This window comes from Hetaerina americana, unplaced genomic scaffold, assembly GCF_022747635.1.
Source record: "Hetaerina americana unplaced genomic scaffold, ioHetAmer1.1.p SCAF_9, whole genome shotgun sequence".
Taxonomy (NCBI): Eukaryota; Metazoa; Arthropoda; class Insecta; order Odonata; family Calopterygidae; genus Hetaerina; species Hetaerina americana.
The window spans coordinates 21,336,387-21,355,304 of record NW_027287538.1 but is presented as its reverse complement, the minus strand read 5'-3'; the positions used below and the strand labels follow the sequence as shown (position 1 = coordinate 21,355,304).

At 40.9% G+C, this 18,918-nt stretch overlaps 1 protein-coding gene across 2 annotated transcripts in view; it reads right to left on the bottom strand.

Annotated features, from left to right (window-relative positions):
- Window positions 1–18,918, bottom strand: part of LOC139698693 (semaphorin-2A-like) — a 185,556-nt gene that overhangs the window by 120,563 nt on the left and 46,075 nt on the right. For both annotated transcript variants that reach the window (XM_071597570.1, XM_071597568.1), the window contains exon 2: window positions 2,762–2,817. The gene's annotated coding sequence lies outside the window, so the exon portion shown is untranslated. The remainder of the gene's footprint in view (window positions 1–2,761; window positions 2,818–18,918) is intronic.

Genomic DNA, 18,918 nt, shown 5'->3' with positions numbered 1-18,918 from the left:
AACTATGAAGCTACGAAAACTTTGAAGTAAAATACGTGAATAATATTAAAGGCGTTGCTATCCAGACGGCGAGGAAAGGTTAAAAAATGCAAGTTCTGTCAGTTTTGCAACGAGGTGCAGACAAAAAATAATGCTTCAGTGTTTTCAAAAATTACTTCTTTGTGTCGAGCATTTTTTTTGGCGAACTTTCAACCTGTTTTTAAATCTTAATTGTTCTCTTGTAACGTACACTCTGGTATTTTCAACAAAACGCTGACAGGCTCGGTCTAAGCGCCATGAAATGTTTTGAAAGCCTCTAAAATCTAATTTTGAGCGAAAATAGCGCGGGATGAGATTCTCGGAAATTTCTCGCTAGAACAAACCAGGGCGTTTAATTACCTACGCCCTTTTGCGACGAGCAAGGATTAAAACGCGGCTACGAAACGTAGCCGGTCAACGCTGCTTGTTAATTTATCGCGCGAACGGATCTCCCCCCTTCTCCCTTCCCGGCCACTACTCCCAAGCTCGAACCATGGCAACGAAATCAAAACAAAATGGACGGCATCAACGCCAGGCGCGAGAACGCATTCATCCGTCCGCGTCGACGATAATTATTTTAATCTTCGCCCGAAACGCAATTCCGACGCGTTCGCGCTGTCAAAGGGAAACGCATTCCTCCCGCTAATTTTCCCATGTCGATGACGCGTCTGGCATTTCCTTCTCACATAAAAAATTGCATGCGCGCGTGTGTGTGTGTGTATATATATATCTTTATATATATATATATATATATATATATATATATATATATATATATATATATATATTATTATTATATTTATTAGGTAATCTACCGGTTAAGGTTGGTTTTGGATGGACACAGCTCCTAAATAAATATTTTGTGACCCTAACAAAACACAATCCAGCAACCTACTCTATATCAGGTTCCTCTTCATCTCTGAGTACTTCCTTCCTCCCTTCATCCCGTCCAACATCCCTATCCTGTTCCTGCCGTTTCCACGTTTGCCTAACATTCCCCCCTCTATTACAGTCTTCAACATCACACTGCCGATCAATACGCCCTTCATCCATTTTTCCTGCCTCCATAGGATTTCTTCCAACAAACCCCTCTCTTCGCCCACCATACCAAGTACTTCCTCCTTCGTTTCCCTTTCGATCCATTTCATTTCCTCCATCTTTCTCCACAGCCACATTTCAAAAGCCTCAAGTCTACGTCTATCCTCCTGCTTCAATGACCACGTTTCCGCACCGTACATAGCTACACTCCATATCAAAGTTTTTACGAGTCTTTTCTTAACATCCTTACTCAACGTCCCTGTCATCAACTCCCTCCTCCTTGTGAAAGCCTCTTTGCCTAGCGCAATTCTTCTCCTTACGTCCCTGCTACTTTGACCGTGCTGGTCCAAAACACTTCCGAGATACGTAAACTGTTCTACCTGCTCTAGTTTTTGCCCTCCAATTTTAATGTTAAGCTTAGCCTTTTTCTTTCTAGAAAATCGCATAAGCTTTGTTTTATTAATATTGATTCTCATCCCATACCTGTCGCACTGAATTTCCAATTCACTCAGCAATGCTTGCAGCCCCTTGGCTGACTGACAAACTAAAGCTTGGTCTTCAGTAAACCTAACTGATTTTACGAATTCCCCGCCCACTTTCATTCCTACCTCGAGTTCTTCCCATGCCTCTGTGATTATTTCCTCTGCATACAGGTTGAAGAGCAACGGTGATAATGGGCAACCCTGCCTAACACCTCTTCCTAACACTGCCCATCCAGACTCCCCATTTATCACTCGCACCTGAGCAGTCTGAGACAGTTCAGGTTGCCGATTAGGCTCCTTTCCCTCCAATCTATTCCTATTTTCTTCAACACACTCATTAGTTTTTCCCAATTCACCGTATCAAACGCTTTTCCGAAATCTACGAAACAGGCAAATACCTCCTGGTTGTGTTCTATATTCCTCTCGATTAATAATCTCATTACTGCAATGGCATCACGCGTACCTCTCCCCTTCCTAAACCCAAACTGATCATCCCCTAAGTAATCATTTGCCCTACTCACTATCCTTTTGTTTATGATCCTGAGAACAACTTTAGCTGCGTGGGATATCAAACTTATCGTCCTGTAGTCCTCACTTGACGTGGCCTTCACCTTTTTCGGAATAGGAACTAAAACCGATCTCACAAAGTCTTCCGGCAAGATTCCTTCCTCATAGATACTGCGGATCAGCCCATATAGCCTCTTCCTCCCACGTTTTCCTAAACATTTCAATAGTTCCACGGGAATGTTATCCACCCCCACGGCCTTATTTAATTTCATCTCCCTTTCTTTCATCTCCCTCTCTAACTGCTATCGTTGATCTCCCTTTCTAACTTTCCGATAGCGATTTGACCGTACTGTAGAGTACACCAATTTCCCCCTTCCTCCGCAAAGTTTCCATATCCTCGCACTGCGTTTTCCACCATGCTTCTTTTGCTTTATTCGTTGCTCGCCTCAATTTCTTGTTTAATTCTTTGTACTTCATTTTGCCTAACTCTGTATTTACATTCTTCCATTTTATCCTCTCATCCACCCATCTTTGTAATCAATCATCGCGAGTACATGCACTAAGGTGTGAATGCGAAAGGCATTTAGAATCATCTTATCACCTTTACAAACGAATCACGGAGTTGTTGGTGGGCTTCAGTAGAGGAAGTTGTTGGTCGAGGGGTTGTGAAGGGTTGTCGGGAAGGGGGAGAGGAGAACACCGGAAGCGACACTCACCATGGAGGGGGTCCTCTGAGTGATGATCCTTACGGCATCCAGGGCTGCTGCATCTGCTGCGGAGAAATAAAGAAGAAACGAATAAACACACGAAACTCTTATTGAGGAAATATGACAGAACAAAAAATATCATACTACCTTGATCAAAAAGTTCCCGGAATAACCACCGTGTGGCGCTCCCATCGTTCCGATTTGAGTTCTGTTTTTTTTGTTAAATTGGTACATCTGTTGTTGATATTCCCTTTAAATCTTAGTGTCATAACTTGACATTTGCAAAAGTTACGGTCGGTTTTCGGTATGTCCATCAGTGCTTCCTGCGATTTTTCCATTACTTCCTCTCGGCTGCTAAAACGCGTTCCCCGTAATGGTTTTTTAACTCGATTGAACAGAAAGAAGTCACAGGGAGCCAAATCAGGTGAATTCGGTGGCTGTTGGATGGTATTTGTTGCATTTTTCGTCAAAAAATTACGAATAATGATAGCACTGTGCGACGGTGCGTTATCATGGTGCAAAATCCACGAGTTTTCTGCCCACATTTCTGGTCTCTTTCGGCGAATTGCTTCACGCAAACGTCTCATAACGCCCAAATAATACTCTTTGTTTACTGTCTGGCCTTCTGGCAAAAATTCATGATGCACTACACCGTTGTAATCCATGAAAACCGTCAGCATTGCCTTCTTTTTTGACTGAAAACGACGTGGTTTTTTTGGTCTCGGCTCATTTGGTGAACGCCATTCACTTGCCTGATGTCTGGATTGCGTGTCGTACTCATAAACCCACGTCTCGTCTCCAGTAATGATCCTTTTGATGAATGTGGGATCGGATTCAGCCTCGCAAATCATGTCTTTTGCGACGTCAACACGGTCTCTTTTTTGCATGAAATTGAGGTCTTTTGGCACCAACTTTGCTGCTACACGACGGAAACCCAAATCATTAACCACAATGTCTTGGGCGGATCCATAGGCAATGTTCAAGTCCTCCGCTATTTCTCTGATGGTTAATTTGCGGTTATTGACCAACATTTCTTTTACTTTATCAATTTTTTCACCGACTTTCGATGTCGATGGTCTGCCACTGCGTTCATCATCTTCGATTGACTCACGACCACTTCTGAACCGCTCGTGCCACTGGTAAACGACCGTTTTTTTTTAGAGAATCGTTGCCGAAACACTTTTCCAACATTTCCAACGTCCGTGCGCCACTAAATCCGTTTTTTTACGCAAAATTTAATACAAGTTCGTTGTTGCAAATTTAAATCCATTTCTGCAATTGTAAAAAATCGCCAACACACACAGAGATAGATGTACTCTTGGCTACGTAACTTTTGCAAATGTCAAGTTATGACACTAAGATTTAAAGGGAATATCAACAACAGATGTACCAATTTAACAAAAACACAGAACTCAAATCGGAACGATGGGAGCGCCACACGGTGGTTATTCCGGGAACTTTTTGTTCAAGGTAGTATGTTCGCAAAACACACGCCAAGCGTTAGCACAAACCAAGGAGGTTTGGAAAGCAAGTCAATCGGAAAGGAGGAGTAAAATAGGAACAAAGCAATATTTCCTTGAGTTCTAAAAGGGAAAAGTTGAAACGCTTTTGTGAAGCAGGGTGGATATAAATTCGCCTGGATTCTTATCACGTACTATGTTTTCGTCCGACAGTTATCGACTGAAATGGCGTCCATTGTTGTCGAAATATTATGTAAAACATCATCATAATTGTCATAGAAATATCAGCTATTGAAGAGTGATCCGCAACTCACGAGAATATGACCTTGGGACTCGTTAACTATTCAACAATGGAAACCAAACAATTAGCTATGGAGAGCAACCCCGATTATAAGAGTGTAAGTCAATAAATAACTCGCAAAACTGTATAGAGGCAATAATAATCAAAATAACGTCCTGAAATTCATTTCACTTTTCTACATATCCACCCCGTTGTACATTCAGACACGTATCCCATCTCTTTACAAGTAGTCCTCGATGGCCGGAAGAAAAGAAGTCTTTATTTTGCTAAAGCAGCCTACGAGTAAATTTTATGGCCTGTAGTCACCCAAATGATTTTTTATAGGGGCCCTAACAGGTGAATTTCACTGGAAGCAAAGTCGATGGACAGTACGGTGGATGTTCCTAGCGTTCCCAATGATATGTTGTTTAGCTCCAATAGCTGCCGAGTTTGTCTTCTTTACGTTTGCGCCTTATTTATTGCCTTTCCCTCGAAAATTGGTAGTCTACCGCTTAAGGAAAGTTATGGATAGACACAGACTGAGCGCTCCTACACTTCTATTTCTTGCTCCTTAAGAACACAACCTGAAGTACGACACTAATTTTTCTTTCATCGATTCCGCATACATTCTGCCTCCCTTCATTCCGTTCACCATACGCCTACTCCCCTTTTCCATCCCCCTACCTCGCCACGCTTGCGTTCACCCCTCTTTATATTTAAGTAATCATCAACATCCCTTCGTCAATCAAATCCCTTCTGCATCTTCCTTTATATTTCCCCGAACAATACAATCTCCTCCCCCACATACCATGTTCAATACTTCTTCGTTTGTTTTCCTTACCGTCCATTTGTCCTTTTCCATCATTTTGATTGTTCATATTAAATTAATGTTTACAATAGTAGTGGTGGACATGATAAACCTGTTATTCAAGTACATTATGTGTACCCACATACTCTTCAATCGGGAGTTCATTCCTACACAGCCGTATGTCTTACAGCCGAAATCAAGATGTCGTACATTATATACAGGAAACCATTTCCTCTCAAATTATTGTAATGTGACCCAGATAATAGAAATATGTGCCTGTATTGCCACATTGTTTAATGAGACATACAGAAAAAAAAGCTCACCTTGCCTATTCTGGTTGACCTGATTGTTTGAAGGAATTTTAATAAATTATTCGAACCGCTAATGCTATTCCTATACTTCCACCGTTTATAACACAGGAAATGGACACTGAACACTGGTATGCCTTCTTATTTCAGATGAATCTGAGGTAGTGGGAGACCTTTGGTAATGATCTCGATAAATATATCGAATTGTTTGACAGGGGTGACAAAATAGAGAATTAGAAATAAGAGAAAGACAGACTGACGACGCTGTTTTCACAAAAAACCAGTATTATCCTGCACACATAAGAAAGTTGACCAGTAGGACGCTGTTGGGAGGAAATATACAAGGGTAATCCAAGGTCATTGCTACACGAATTTCAAACGCTCTCGATTTATCTCTTCCACCGCCATGAAAGTCGAAAACTTTACGATACCAAAATATTGATCGTCGACGAAAAATAAATATCAATGTGGCCACAAAAAATCGATTTTTCGATTGATAACGTTCTTCGATCATGTTAGGAGTGAAACTTATTTGGTGTCAGCTGTAGTCTGGTGGGTAATCATCACCTGCCACACACCGCAGAGGTGGATAGCAGAGTACCATGTATGTATGTGCCACGCCTGGCACTTTTTCAATCGCCATCCTCTCCTTCCTTTCGATGCTGCGAACCATCGAAACCATGGTCGTGAAATAATACATACTTATGGTGGAGATATTAAGTTTCTTTTTACCCTCATAATGAAGGAATTCCACAAAGTTAAACCTGAAACTATTATGTTTACCAAATCTACCCAAAGCGTTATCACCATAAGCTGCCTTGAGTACGTCATGAGTCTCTTTCCCGGTTTCTCCCAGTTTCACGCAAAAATTGATGGCGTAGCGCTGTTCCAATAATCGGTTCATAACGGAGCGTAACGAGGTCACGTTATAGAGGTTTCGCAAACGAACCCTCCACTATCCGCAAGGGCTGGGAGCCAAATGCCACCAGTCTCCAGCCTTTCCTGAGACTCACTTCCCTTGAACACAGCCAGAGAAACCGAGGCCTGTCCGTCCGGGAAAAAATAATTCATATTCTTTTGGGATAGACTTTGAATATGAGCCTGTGTACTCAAAAATTAGACAATTTGAAGAATTTACTCCGCATCGAGGAATTTATACCTTAATGATAGCGCATTTTTGCAAATAGATTATTTATATTTCCATTTTTAATTGCGTTATCGCCATGCACGCTATAAAATGTTGCTCTGTGCAAAACGGACACTTGTGTTTTGTCTCTTTTTCGTGCGCTAAAACTAGCAGAATAATTAAGGAGAGTGTCAATCAAGCGAGGAGGGAAATGTCGACCATAACAGCAATTCAGATATATCCAGCTTCGTACGCTACAAAATTTGAAACTTGTAGAAAAGTAACACTTTTCAAACTTAATGGCTATGGAGCGAGGTGTAATTTCGAGGTATTCACACTACTGCGGCAAAATTCCGCGAAAGCATGGAATCAAAAGGGTCTTCATATAAATATTTTCCATACATAGGCACATCCGATGTGAGTCACCTATGTGCTTTAAATACATACGTATAAAAATATCTGGGTATTTATTCTCCTACATAATTTAAGGCCATTGCTCTTCCTTCGTTAGCGCTGGATTTTCCTCGCCGAATTGCATTCATAAAATTGATGCGCCATATCGATCGCAAAGCGCGGAGAACGGGGGTTCGGGCGGGAGTCGAAAGAAATTAAATTTTTAAAACGAATCCTCGGCGTATGGGCACGTAAGGGAAGCAATTTGGGAAGGGTGGAACGTGAAACAAAATCCGACGAGGTAACAAAAAATGGAGTGGGTTATTGACCCCATCGCGAGGACGTAAAGTTGTAATACATGAAGAAACATTACAGCCATATCGATATTTTTTTTTATTTCGATAAAAAAACTAGTCGAAAAAATTATTGTAATAATCGATCGATGTATCGGTTATTCGGTCAACATATATTGAGAGATGATAAACACTTAAGACAAGAAAGTGTGGATAAAACATCGAATAATACGATTATTATCATTATTAGGTAATCTACCGGTTAGGGTAAATTTTTGGATGGACATTATTATTAATTAAATAATTTGTGACCCCTAGCAAAATACAACACCCTACTCTACACCAGGTCCCTCTTCAGCTCTGAGTACTTTCTTCCTCCCTTCATCCCGTCCAACATCCCTATCCTGTTCCTTCCCTTTCCTCGTTTGCCTAACATTCTCCCCTCAATTGCAGTCTTCAACATCCCGCTGCCGGTCAATACCCTCTTTAATCCACTTTTCCTGCCTCTATAGGATTTCTCCCAACAAACCCCTCTCTTCGCCCACCATACCAAGTACTTCCTCGTTTGTCTTCTTCTCTGTCCATTTCACCTTCTCCATTTAATGTTAAGTTTAGCCTTTTTTCTTTCTAGAAAATCGCATAACCTTTGTTTTATTAATATTGATTCTCATCCCATACCTGTCGCACTGAATTTTCAATTCACTCAGCAATGCTTGCATCCCCTTGGCTGACTGACAAACTAAAGCTTGGTCATCAGCAAACCTAACTGATTTTACGAATTCCCCGCCCACTTTCATTCCTACCTCGAGTTCTTCCCATGCCTCCTTAATCATTTCCTCTGCATACAGGTTGAACAGCAACGGTGATAATGGGCAACCCTGCCTTACACCTCTTCCTAACACTGCCTAACCGGACTCCCCGTTCCCCACTCGTACCTGAGCAGTCTGAGACATGTACAGGTTGCGGATTAGCCTCCTTTCCCTCCAATCTATTCCTATTTTCTGCAGAATACTCATTAGTTTTTCCCAATTCACTCTATCAAAAGCTTTTTCGAAATCTACGAAACAGGCAAATACCTCCTGATTGTGTTCTATATTCCTCTCGATTAATAATCTCATTACTGCAATGGCATCACGCGTACCTCTCCCCTTCCTAAACCCAAACTGATCATCCCCTAAGTAATCATTTGCCCTACTCTCTAACCTTTTGTTTATGATCCTGAGAACAACTTTAGCTGGGTGGGATATCAAACTTATCGTCCTGTAGTCCTCACATGATGTAGCCTTTACCTTTTTCGGAATAGGAACTAAAACTGATCTCACAAAGTCTTCCGGCCAGATTCCTTCCTCATAAATACTACGGATCAACCCATATAGCCTCATCCTCCCACATTTTCCTAAGCCTTTTAAAGATATCTTTGATACTTATTTTATAGATTATTTCGTCGATATGGTAGACATATATTCGATAAGAACACCAAATCAACACTAAGACATGGACCTTACCATCGATACAAGCGATGCATTCTATAAGTCGACATAGTTGATACTGATCGATATAAACGATATGATCTCCATCATTAACAGTGTTTCAACCCTAAATTTAGTTTACTGCAACCTTCAATAGCTTACGAGTGCCTATTCAGTTTTGTGATCTCCTCTTCCCCCCTGCCTAATAAGCTTCTCAGTTTTTTTGTCCTTCTTAAGTTGTTTCATAATTACACTATGTTTCTGACTAATCCATAGTGTGTCTCAAGGTGTGTTTACAATCCATTTATAATTCTTCATCTTCGCCGTAGAGTTACCTCTCCATTTCGTCCTTTCCTCTTCTGTTCTTCTACGTTCCACTTTATCGTCCCTCGCCTTGTCTATCTTGAAAATCTTCAGCATTCTCCTCCTCCAGCACCATGTTTCAGGGGCTTATTCTTTTCTTCTCCAAGTCCAATCTTCCAATGCTCCTCGTGTCTAATCCGTAGAGTGTCATGCTTCATTCAATTGTTTTGGCGGTTGCGATATTCGATGTCGATGCTTCATCTCGATATTAACTATCACCGTATCGATGTATCGAGGACAATCCCAAAATAATTTCATGTCGACGGTCTACATTGGGGATAGATTAAGACTTTCCAAAGGGTCAATAATGAACAGAAAAAAATAAATTTAACTCGAAATCATTTGAAACAAATAAGAATGAAAACTGGCGCGTAGCAGGGAAAATACTTAAGCGCGGAATTCAGTTTTTTTCGCGAACCGAAAGAGGATTCCTCCGCCCCCCTTTACGAAGGGAATATTCTATTCCTTTCTCCGCATCGTCCTTAAACAGTAAGAAAAGGATAATGGGACGGTGACTTAGTCAATTTCAATTATCTACTCCGTCGAACTTAAATGAGCGGATAGGAATTTACCGATTAAAAGATGACGGATTCCATTGCGTCTGCCTCTCAGCCATGGAACTCAACCAATAGTCATTAGGAGAGGGATGAATATTCAGCGCATTTCCCGAGTGGGTCCGTCATTCTGAAAGCAAAATACTTATTCGAGATTGATTTGTTATTAAAACCTTTTCTCCTAGAGAAAAAACCATTCTTGCAACACTGTGAAGTTCAGTTTTTTTATGGCCATCAACTGATCATAGCTAAACTTCTTAGCATCTTCTAAAAAGACACTGCACGGTAACCCACGATTAAATAAGAAGCTCTTCATCTTAGCACAATTCCCTCATCCCTTCATTACGTCTTACATTCCTATTCCTACCCTTTCCCCGCTCGCATACACAGTGCAATCCAACATTCCATCGCAAGTCAAAATGATCTGCAAACCCGTCTATCCTACGCCTTTTGGATTTCTCCCAACTATCTCTCCTCCCATTTCACAATGCCTCGCACTTTCTCTTTTGTTTCCCTCGTTTGTCCAGTTCCGACTTTCTCCATCCTCCTCCACATCCACGTTTCAAAATACTGCAATCCACGCTTAATGACCATGTTTCTGCGCCGTATATAAAACCACGCTCCACATCAAGGTGTTCACTAGTCTTTTACCAACATCCTCACTCAACATCCCTATCATCAATTTCCTCCTCCTTGTAAAGCTTCTTTCGTTTACTGCCTTCTTCCACTTCGAAAGGCGATTAAATTTGTTTTTTTTATCGTTTATTCTCATCACATACCCACCGAACTGACTTTACAATTCTTGCAACACCTTGGTTGACTGAAAAATAAAAGCTTGATCGTCAGTAAATTTAACTGGTTTTATAAATTCCCCGCCGACTTTCATTCCGTAGAAGAGCACATGCACTAATGGGTATCCCTGCCGTACGCCTTTTCCCAACACTACATAACATCGTATCAAACTATGTAATTTTTTACATCATTTCTAACTTATCCATTTTTATGAAAATGTAATCACATTAAAAATATGAACATATTTACTACCCATGTTAATTACAACAGGTAATTACAATTATTTGGCAAAAAATCCATTCAACTGATAATTGGGTACTGTTTGCGCTTTGAGTGAGTATATTGCAGAAAATAGGAATAGATTGGAGGGAAAGGAGGCTAATCCGCAACCTGTACATGTCTCAGACTGCTCAGGTGCGGGTGGGAAACGGGGAGTCCGGATGGGCAGTGTTAGGAAGGGGTGTAAGGCAGGGTTGCCCATCATCACCGTTGCTGTTCAACCTGTATGCAGAGGAAATGATCAAAGAGGCATGGGAAAAACTCGAGGTAGGAATGAAGGTGGTCGGGGAATTCGTAAAATCAGTTTGCCGATGACCAAGCTTAAGTTTGTCAGTCAGCCAAGGGGTTGCAGGCATTGCTGAGTGAATTGGAAATTCAGTGCGACAGGTATGGGATGAGAATCAATATTAATAAAACAAAGCTTATGCGATTTTCTAGAAAGAAAAAGGCTAAGATAAACATTAAAATAGGAGAGCAAAAACTAGAGCAGGTAGAACAGTTTACGTATCTCGGTAGTGTTTTGGACCAGCACGGTCAAAGTAGTAGGGACGTAAGGAGAAGAATTGCGCTAGGCAAAGAGGCCTTCACAAGGAGGAGGGAGTTGATGACGGGGACATTGAGTAAGGATATTAAGAAAAGACTCGTAAAAACTTTGATATGGAGCGTAGCTATGTAGGGTGCGGAAACGTGGTCATTGAAGCAGGAGGATAGACGTCTTTTGAAATGTGGGTGTGGAGAAGAATGGAGAAGGTGAAATGGACAGAGAAGAAAACAAACGAGGAAGTACTTGGTATGGTGGGCGAAGAGAGGGTTTTTTTGGAAGAAATCCTATGGAGGTAGGGAAAATGGACGAAGGGAGTTCTGACTGGCAGTGGGCTGTGGAATACAGTAATATAGGGGATAATTTTAGGCATAGGATAACATAATTACCGCCTATATGCATCTTTCACACTATTCATATCGTTAATATCGCCCATATGGTATTATCAAAAATATCCGTATACAGACCTTATATAAATGGTACATCATAGATAATTCTCGGCATTCGATGTGTCGACCTCGTAAATATATCGCATTCATATCGACAAATCGCAATATCTGACATCCGTCGCCACAAACATACACGCTTACCTCATGGCGCGGTTGTCATTACGCTAGGGAGAACGAAGGTATAAAGGAATTGCATTGCTCTGTCAGAGTTAGGGTGACAAGTGAGTTGGGCGTGTGATTTTTCAACAGTCGAGTTAGCGCCGGACTTAATCTTGTTACTGAGGACGGGGTCGGGGAGATGGGATGTGAAGGATATCTTGTTTGCTCGCGACGCCTCTATATATGTAGGCCCATACGAAAGAAGAAAAATTAAGGCAGACATCTTTTTTCTTCAACCTCGCGTTCATCCCAATGGACAAAATGGGGGAGGCAGGGTTTGGGGGGGGGGGGCAGAAAAGAAACCCTCTCCAAACTAACAATCTCTCTCCACAGAAAATAAAAATTCCCAGCCCATGATGTCAGCTGACCGGATTCACCGACCAATTTGTCGAGCGTTGACAATGGCGTATCTGAACTCACGTTTGGGGTTAAACGTCGATTTTTTCCGAATTAACTTTTAGAAAATCCATTCCCACTGAAGTAAAAAAATCAATGTATCTTTCCACTAAATTATTTTTTTCGGTACCATTAGTTTCGACGCATCGGCATCATCCTCAGGTACCTCCATCGGTAAAAGAGGATGACAACGATGCGTCGAAACTAGTTGTACCGAAATAAAAAATTCAGTAGAAAGATACATTGCCTTTTTTTACTTGAACCGATTTTTTATCTAGGTAAAATGAAACGGACACTGTGCGTGCTGTTGCGTCAAGACCCTTACCATTGTTGAATATCTACAATTTCGAGTCATTTAATGGGACCGAATTCCGCAACAATGAAGGGCCTTAGACGTCACGACCTCAAAATAATTCTTACGCACAAATTCGAAGCAAAAAAATCGGACTCACTTAAGTCAGAACTTGACCATTGTCGAGGTTAGAGAACTTCTAGTACGTTTGTAGAAAAGTCGATACGGACATGGCATGAGGGGTGGGGTTTGTTGGGAGAAATACAAAGGAGGCAGGTAAGATGGATGCATAAACAATTAAATAATAAAGAAACCAATGAGGCTCGAAACAAATAGGGGGACAGAAGCGTGGTGAAAGACGCAGTGCGAGGATATTGGAATATTTACAAAGAAGGGTTATTCGTGTGCTACACAGGTAGTTGAAGACAAAGTCGGCAAATATAGAGTAAAAATATGCACAAAGAATCAAAGATAAGTCAGGAAATATATCAATTGAGCCATGGATGACTGGTAGAGATTAAGGAAAATATGTTATTTAGTCATTTTAGTATCCTCCAAGCCACCACTAGGGTGTGTGGCAAGGGATGAATACACACCACACTAATTTTAATCCGAATATGACCCCACCGCGATCGGACAATGTTACCCTGATCCCTTATCGTTCGCGTAAAAAATGACATCTTATATGCAAGAGATTTAATCTGTAATTTAACATTCGATCGGTAAATGATTCCCGGTCTAACTCTAATATTTTGGATACGTTACCAAGTTCCTCATAACAACGTTTAACAAATCTAGCTCCTCTACGATTCACGCGATGAACTATATGATAAAAACATTAGGTCACAAGTTTACAAATAAAAAGAGATTATGACATGGATGAGGATAACTTAGGTCAAGGGTTACTTGATAGTAAGATAGAAAGGGTATTAAGGGAATTGATTATCAAATAAGGCCGTGGGGGTGGATAACAATCCCGTGGAACTATTGAAATGCTTAGGAAAATGTGGGAGGAAGAGGCTATATGGGCTGATCCGTAGTCTTTATGAGGAAGGAATCTGGCCGGAAGACTTTGTGAGATCAGTTTTAGTTCCTATTCCGAAAAAGGTAAAGGCTACGTCATGTGAGGACTACAGGACGATAAGTTTGATATCCCACGCAGCTAAAGTGGTTCTCAGGATCATAAACAAAAGGATAGAGAGTAGGGCAAATGATTACTTAGGGGATGATCATTTTGGGTTTAGGAAGGGGAGAGGTACGCGTGATGCCATTGCAGTAATGAGATTATTAATCGAGAGGAATATAGAACACAATTCCAGGATGTCTGGTATGCCTGTATATCATCAACAACATCATCCATATTTCAATACTTCTCTATTCAGTTTTCCTAAGTTCCCAACTAATCTGTTGTGCCTTAAGATGTGTTCAATCCATCCATAGTTCTTAATCTTTGCCCCAGAGCCCTTTTAGCGTATTAAAACTGCATGGAACTAAAGAAAAATTAGTTATGGAACCGTAAGACTGAGATTAAAATCAGAAATACTTAGGAATTCAAACGACCCGATAGGTTAACACTTCAGTCCCAAACTTGGTCCGATTATCAACCCCTTCCTGACCGCTAAAACTGCGGACATTTTTCTATTCTGGACGGCCCCGATAAAAGGCCGAAAGTTTGGCATTGTCGAGTGGTGTTGTGACGTCACATTCAAGGCGGCATTGTCGAGGATCGACCACTGACACGAGTCTCCCACTTTCGAATAAGCCCTCGAAGGAGGCGTGGAATGGGCTGAACTGCCTTCCGTCTCCCACACCGATTTCCCCTCGCCCACCCCCCACCCCCAAACCTCTCTCCTCCTTCGATTACCTTCTGGGTTTTTAATGTCTCAATCACGCAAAACACGCACGCGAGAGCCCCAGAGGCTCCCTTTCTCTCTCTCTCTTTTGCCCTCTCTCTCCACCCCCCTCTACCTTGTCTCGTTGGGAGGGCGACGGTCGTTTGACCAAGCATCCTGCCTCGATCTATCAAAATGTATGCACACAAACAAATACACACACATACTGAATATATTCGACAGAAAATTAATTTTTTTATTGTTTTTTTACCACTACTCTTTTGAAACTCTTGATTTAAAAAGGTTATGGCAGTAAATATTTTTTTATACGAAAAGGTTTCGGCGAATTTAAGATAGTATCTTATATCAAGTAATCTATACACAAAAATGCTAAGCAATCACTGAGAAACATTTTTTTTTTAATTTTTAATACAGTAGGTCAGCCAAATTATAATGAATCTGTCCCAACGCTGATAAGCGTTTTAATGGTAACTGCAGGTTTTGCTCGTTGATATGTTTGCGTTGCCATAGATCCGTAACTAAGGAGATAAAAACAACTTGCTAATGGAACAAAAAATTCATAAATTCACATACCCTACCTTGAACCTATTCTAGATACTATTAAAACATGTGAAATTTTAAAAAAATTGCTGAGGTATTTCAAGTTTCGATGGTCATGCCGGCTTCGTCGGACAATGAAGAAATTTTATTTGATTGTTCGACTAAAACATGCCAAGAATACGCATGGTAGATATATAATACACAAAAGAATGAATAACTACATCTTTGTCTGGCATATGATATATCCATTGCCATGCCTTGAGAAGTTTAAATAGGCGGATCGCATATACATCCCGATTATATTCTGGGATTTTATGAGCGCCTGTGTTTCGAAGTGTTTGATTATAGCGGTGGGGACGATTATTCCGAGGCGCGAACCGGTTTCCCAGTCGACGAAGGAAGGACGAAATAACAAGAGTGTGGTAGTGGGAGGGGAGAGGTGGAATAGTGGGACGAGGCAGTAGACCTTCAGAGATACACTGAAGATTCTGGGAGGCGGAAAACGCCCAAACCTTCTGTGTACGCTCTGTACGGAAAGTGAGAACGTCCGTACAATTAAGAGTATTGCCTACACTCCTCTGCACATCATCAGGGTTCCTCTGCAATATAGTGACGGTGAAAAAACATTTATAAGGTTTCCGTAGGGTTTTTTTTCCTTTCCGGAGTTTCCAACGGCCTATTCTGTAATGACTAGAAGTCGACAAGTATCGACAACGTCGTTACCTTACGCAACAATCAGAAACTATCTAAACCGTAACGCCAGATCATAGGTCTTTGTCGAGGAACTATAATTGCCAGACGAAACGTGAATCACTTTAACTATTGGCATTTTCAACGGCCTATTATACAATGACTCGTAATCGACAAGTGTCGACAACGACGTTTCCTTACGCAACAATCAGAAACTATGGAGACCGTAGCGTCTAAGAGCAAAGGTCTTTGTCGTGGAACGACAATTGCGGGACGAAAAGTGAATGAATCACTTTGACTGAATGAAAAATCATTATGACTTGTACCAAGACCATAATATTCCACTTGTTGTTGTTGTTGTTGATATTGTTCCACTTGACTCTTCAATCAAATTTTTCGAATCTGCTACCTTCGTCATCATTTTCCGATAATTTTTAATACACTGAGGGTTCCGATGTAGTTTTTTCCATGGCTGTTCCCATTAGACCATTTTTTGATAAAAAGAAACCATTACCATTAAAAAAAAGGGTATATCCTTCAACAATGATGTTGATATGCAGCTACTATTATCTTTTTATTGTGATATTACTGAAATGCCAATTCTTATCGCTCCCTCCATATCCGCTGCACTTTCGTCTTTGATTATAACGACTATTATTATAAACAACCGCTCCATTAACCCCAGAAATCTTTGCATCACACCTTTCACAGCCCTAACATATCTATACTTCCTCTCTTAATCTCCTGCTTGTTAGTCCCAAACCTACCCGTCAGCAAAGCCGTCCTGAACATTCTAAGTTACCATTCATACTATAGATCTAAAAAATAAAATAGCTTTGTATAAAACTAAATGCATTTGTGCTCCAATTCTTCAAGGTATTCTATCTTATAAGGGAGGTTTTGGGATGGTCTCTTACGCCTATTATCCTGTATGCACCGCGAGGAATTCCCCCGTTTACCCAACATTATTGATTTCTTCTTTTTTCCATCGTGAACTTTTTCCTCCCTTCACGCTGTCTAGCTTAGTTATTTACTCCTATTCTCCTGCCTCGAAAGACCAGGTCTCACAGTACACACTCAGCACTACACATTAAATTCATTAAAACTAATAATTTATTCACTTATCTTTGCTCAGTCTACCCGTCAGCAGTTCTCTTCTCCCTGTACATGCATTTTATAATGTGTCTTTGCCATAATTATAATCGATGATACCAATTAATGAAGCTATATTTTTTTAAGCATGGGTATTATCATACTTTACCACGCGGTACGCGCATAAAGGGTTCTTGGATATCCGTTAAACGACATGGTTCGCTCTAAAAGTAGGAAATTTCTCGATTGACGCAACCAATCAGATATCTCACAGGCATTGACCAAACTGGCCTTGTAGTGCCTTCATGAACACACTACAGAAGAATGTTCCACATTAAATTATCACTTTTTTACGTCCTATTGTGTCCGTCAATATTTAGGAACACTATCATAAAAAATTCACAGAAAATATAAACAAAAAACGAGCTGTTTTGATGATCAATGGAGAATATACGAGGGCGGTTCAATAAGTACCCGTGTTTGACGACAATGGGCGTTCCTGAGGGAAGTTTATGTTATCGTCGTGTGCTGCCATCTATCAAACGATGTTGAAACAAATTTCAGACTGATTTAAAGGTTAGTTTGGATTTGGCAGCCGTGTGAGTAAGAAGTGTTTCGTGATTTTCGCTATGATGGAAAAAGAGCAGTATCGTTTGGTAATCCGCTTTTTGTTTTTGGATGGGAAGAAATGCGAGGAGATAAAAGCAAAGTTGGATGCTGTTTATGGGGACACTTCGCCATCTATGACCACAGTTAGATATTGGTTCAATGAATTTAAACGTGGGCGAACGTCTGTTTTTGATGAGGAGCGACCAGGACGCCCGGCAGACGTGGTTACCGAGGATATCATTCAAAAGGTCCACGCCATGATTCTCGCTGATCGACGAACGAAACTGCACGAAGTAGCAGAGGCCGTGGGTGTGTGTCGATAGGAACGGCAATTAATATTTTACATGATCAGTTGACGATGAAAAAATTGTCGGCCCGATGGGTGCCGCGATTGCTCACGGTGGACAACAAGCTCATCCGGAGTTGTCGCCGCCAAACTGCATGAACTACGTTATGAATTGCTGCCGCACCCCCCGTATTCACCCGATCTGGCTCCCTACGACTTTTTCTTATTCCCTAACATGAAGAAATGGCTCGCGGGAAAAAAATCAGCTCAAATGATGAAGTTATCGCCGAGACAGAGGCGTATTTGTTCGACAGAGTTCGACAAATCCTATTTTTTGGAGGTGTTAAGAAAATGGCCGGAACGTTGGGAGAAGTGTATCTTTCTAAAAAGGGACCATGTTGAAAAATAAAAATTTTTTTTTGAAAAAATGGTTTCTTCATTTCTAACACGGGTACTTATTGAACCGCCCTCGTGTATATATACGTTGTTCGAGAGTGAATAGAAATTTTTGTTGGGTTTTGCTGTTCATGGTGTTCCAACATGGAACCTGAAACACTCCTATCATAACTTTTTTCCCATTACTTACTAATATTTCTGTTTCAAGGTAAAATACACGCATAAAAACATTATAACGCATGAAGAATTTCATGTCGTTCAAAAAACAAAAGAGGGAGAGATGTGTGCCTGCGATGGGGAGAAAAAATAGATTAAAACTGAGTTTGACAGTTTTTCGATAAATTTCCCGATAAATTAAAATGTGATCAAGCTGTCTCCCGTTTTTTTGTGTGTGTTTAACAACGTAACAAGTATGACGAAGAGTTTAGATTTTTCAATTAATTTCCACTTTGTGCATCGTTTACTCCGGTTCCGCGGCGTGTGATGCAAAAAATCGACTGAAAAAGGTCGGAATAATTGGATTAAATTCATCCATTTAAATCTAATACTTTCCACGCTATCTAATTTATTATTTTTTAAACTCACAATTGCGAAACGAAGGTTTATTTTCCAAACACCCCCCCCCCGCAACCCCCCCCCGTAACCCCCCCCCGACCCTATCCCCCCCAACTACCACCCCATCTCACGTTGAATACGGGACGAATTTAACGCAATTGTGCGCTCAATTTTTTTCTCAGT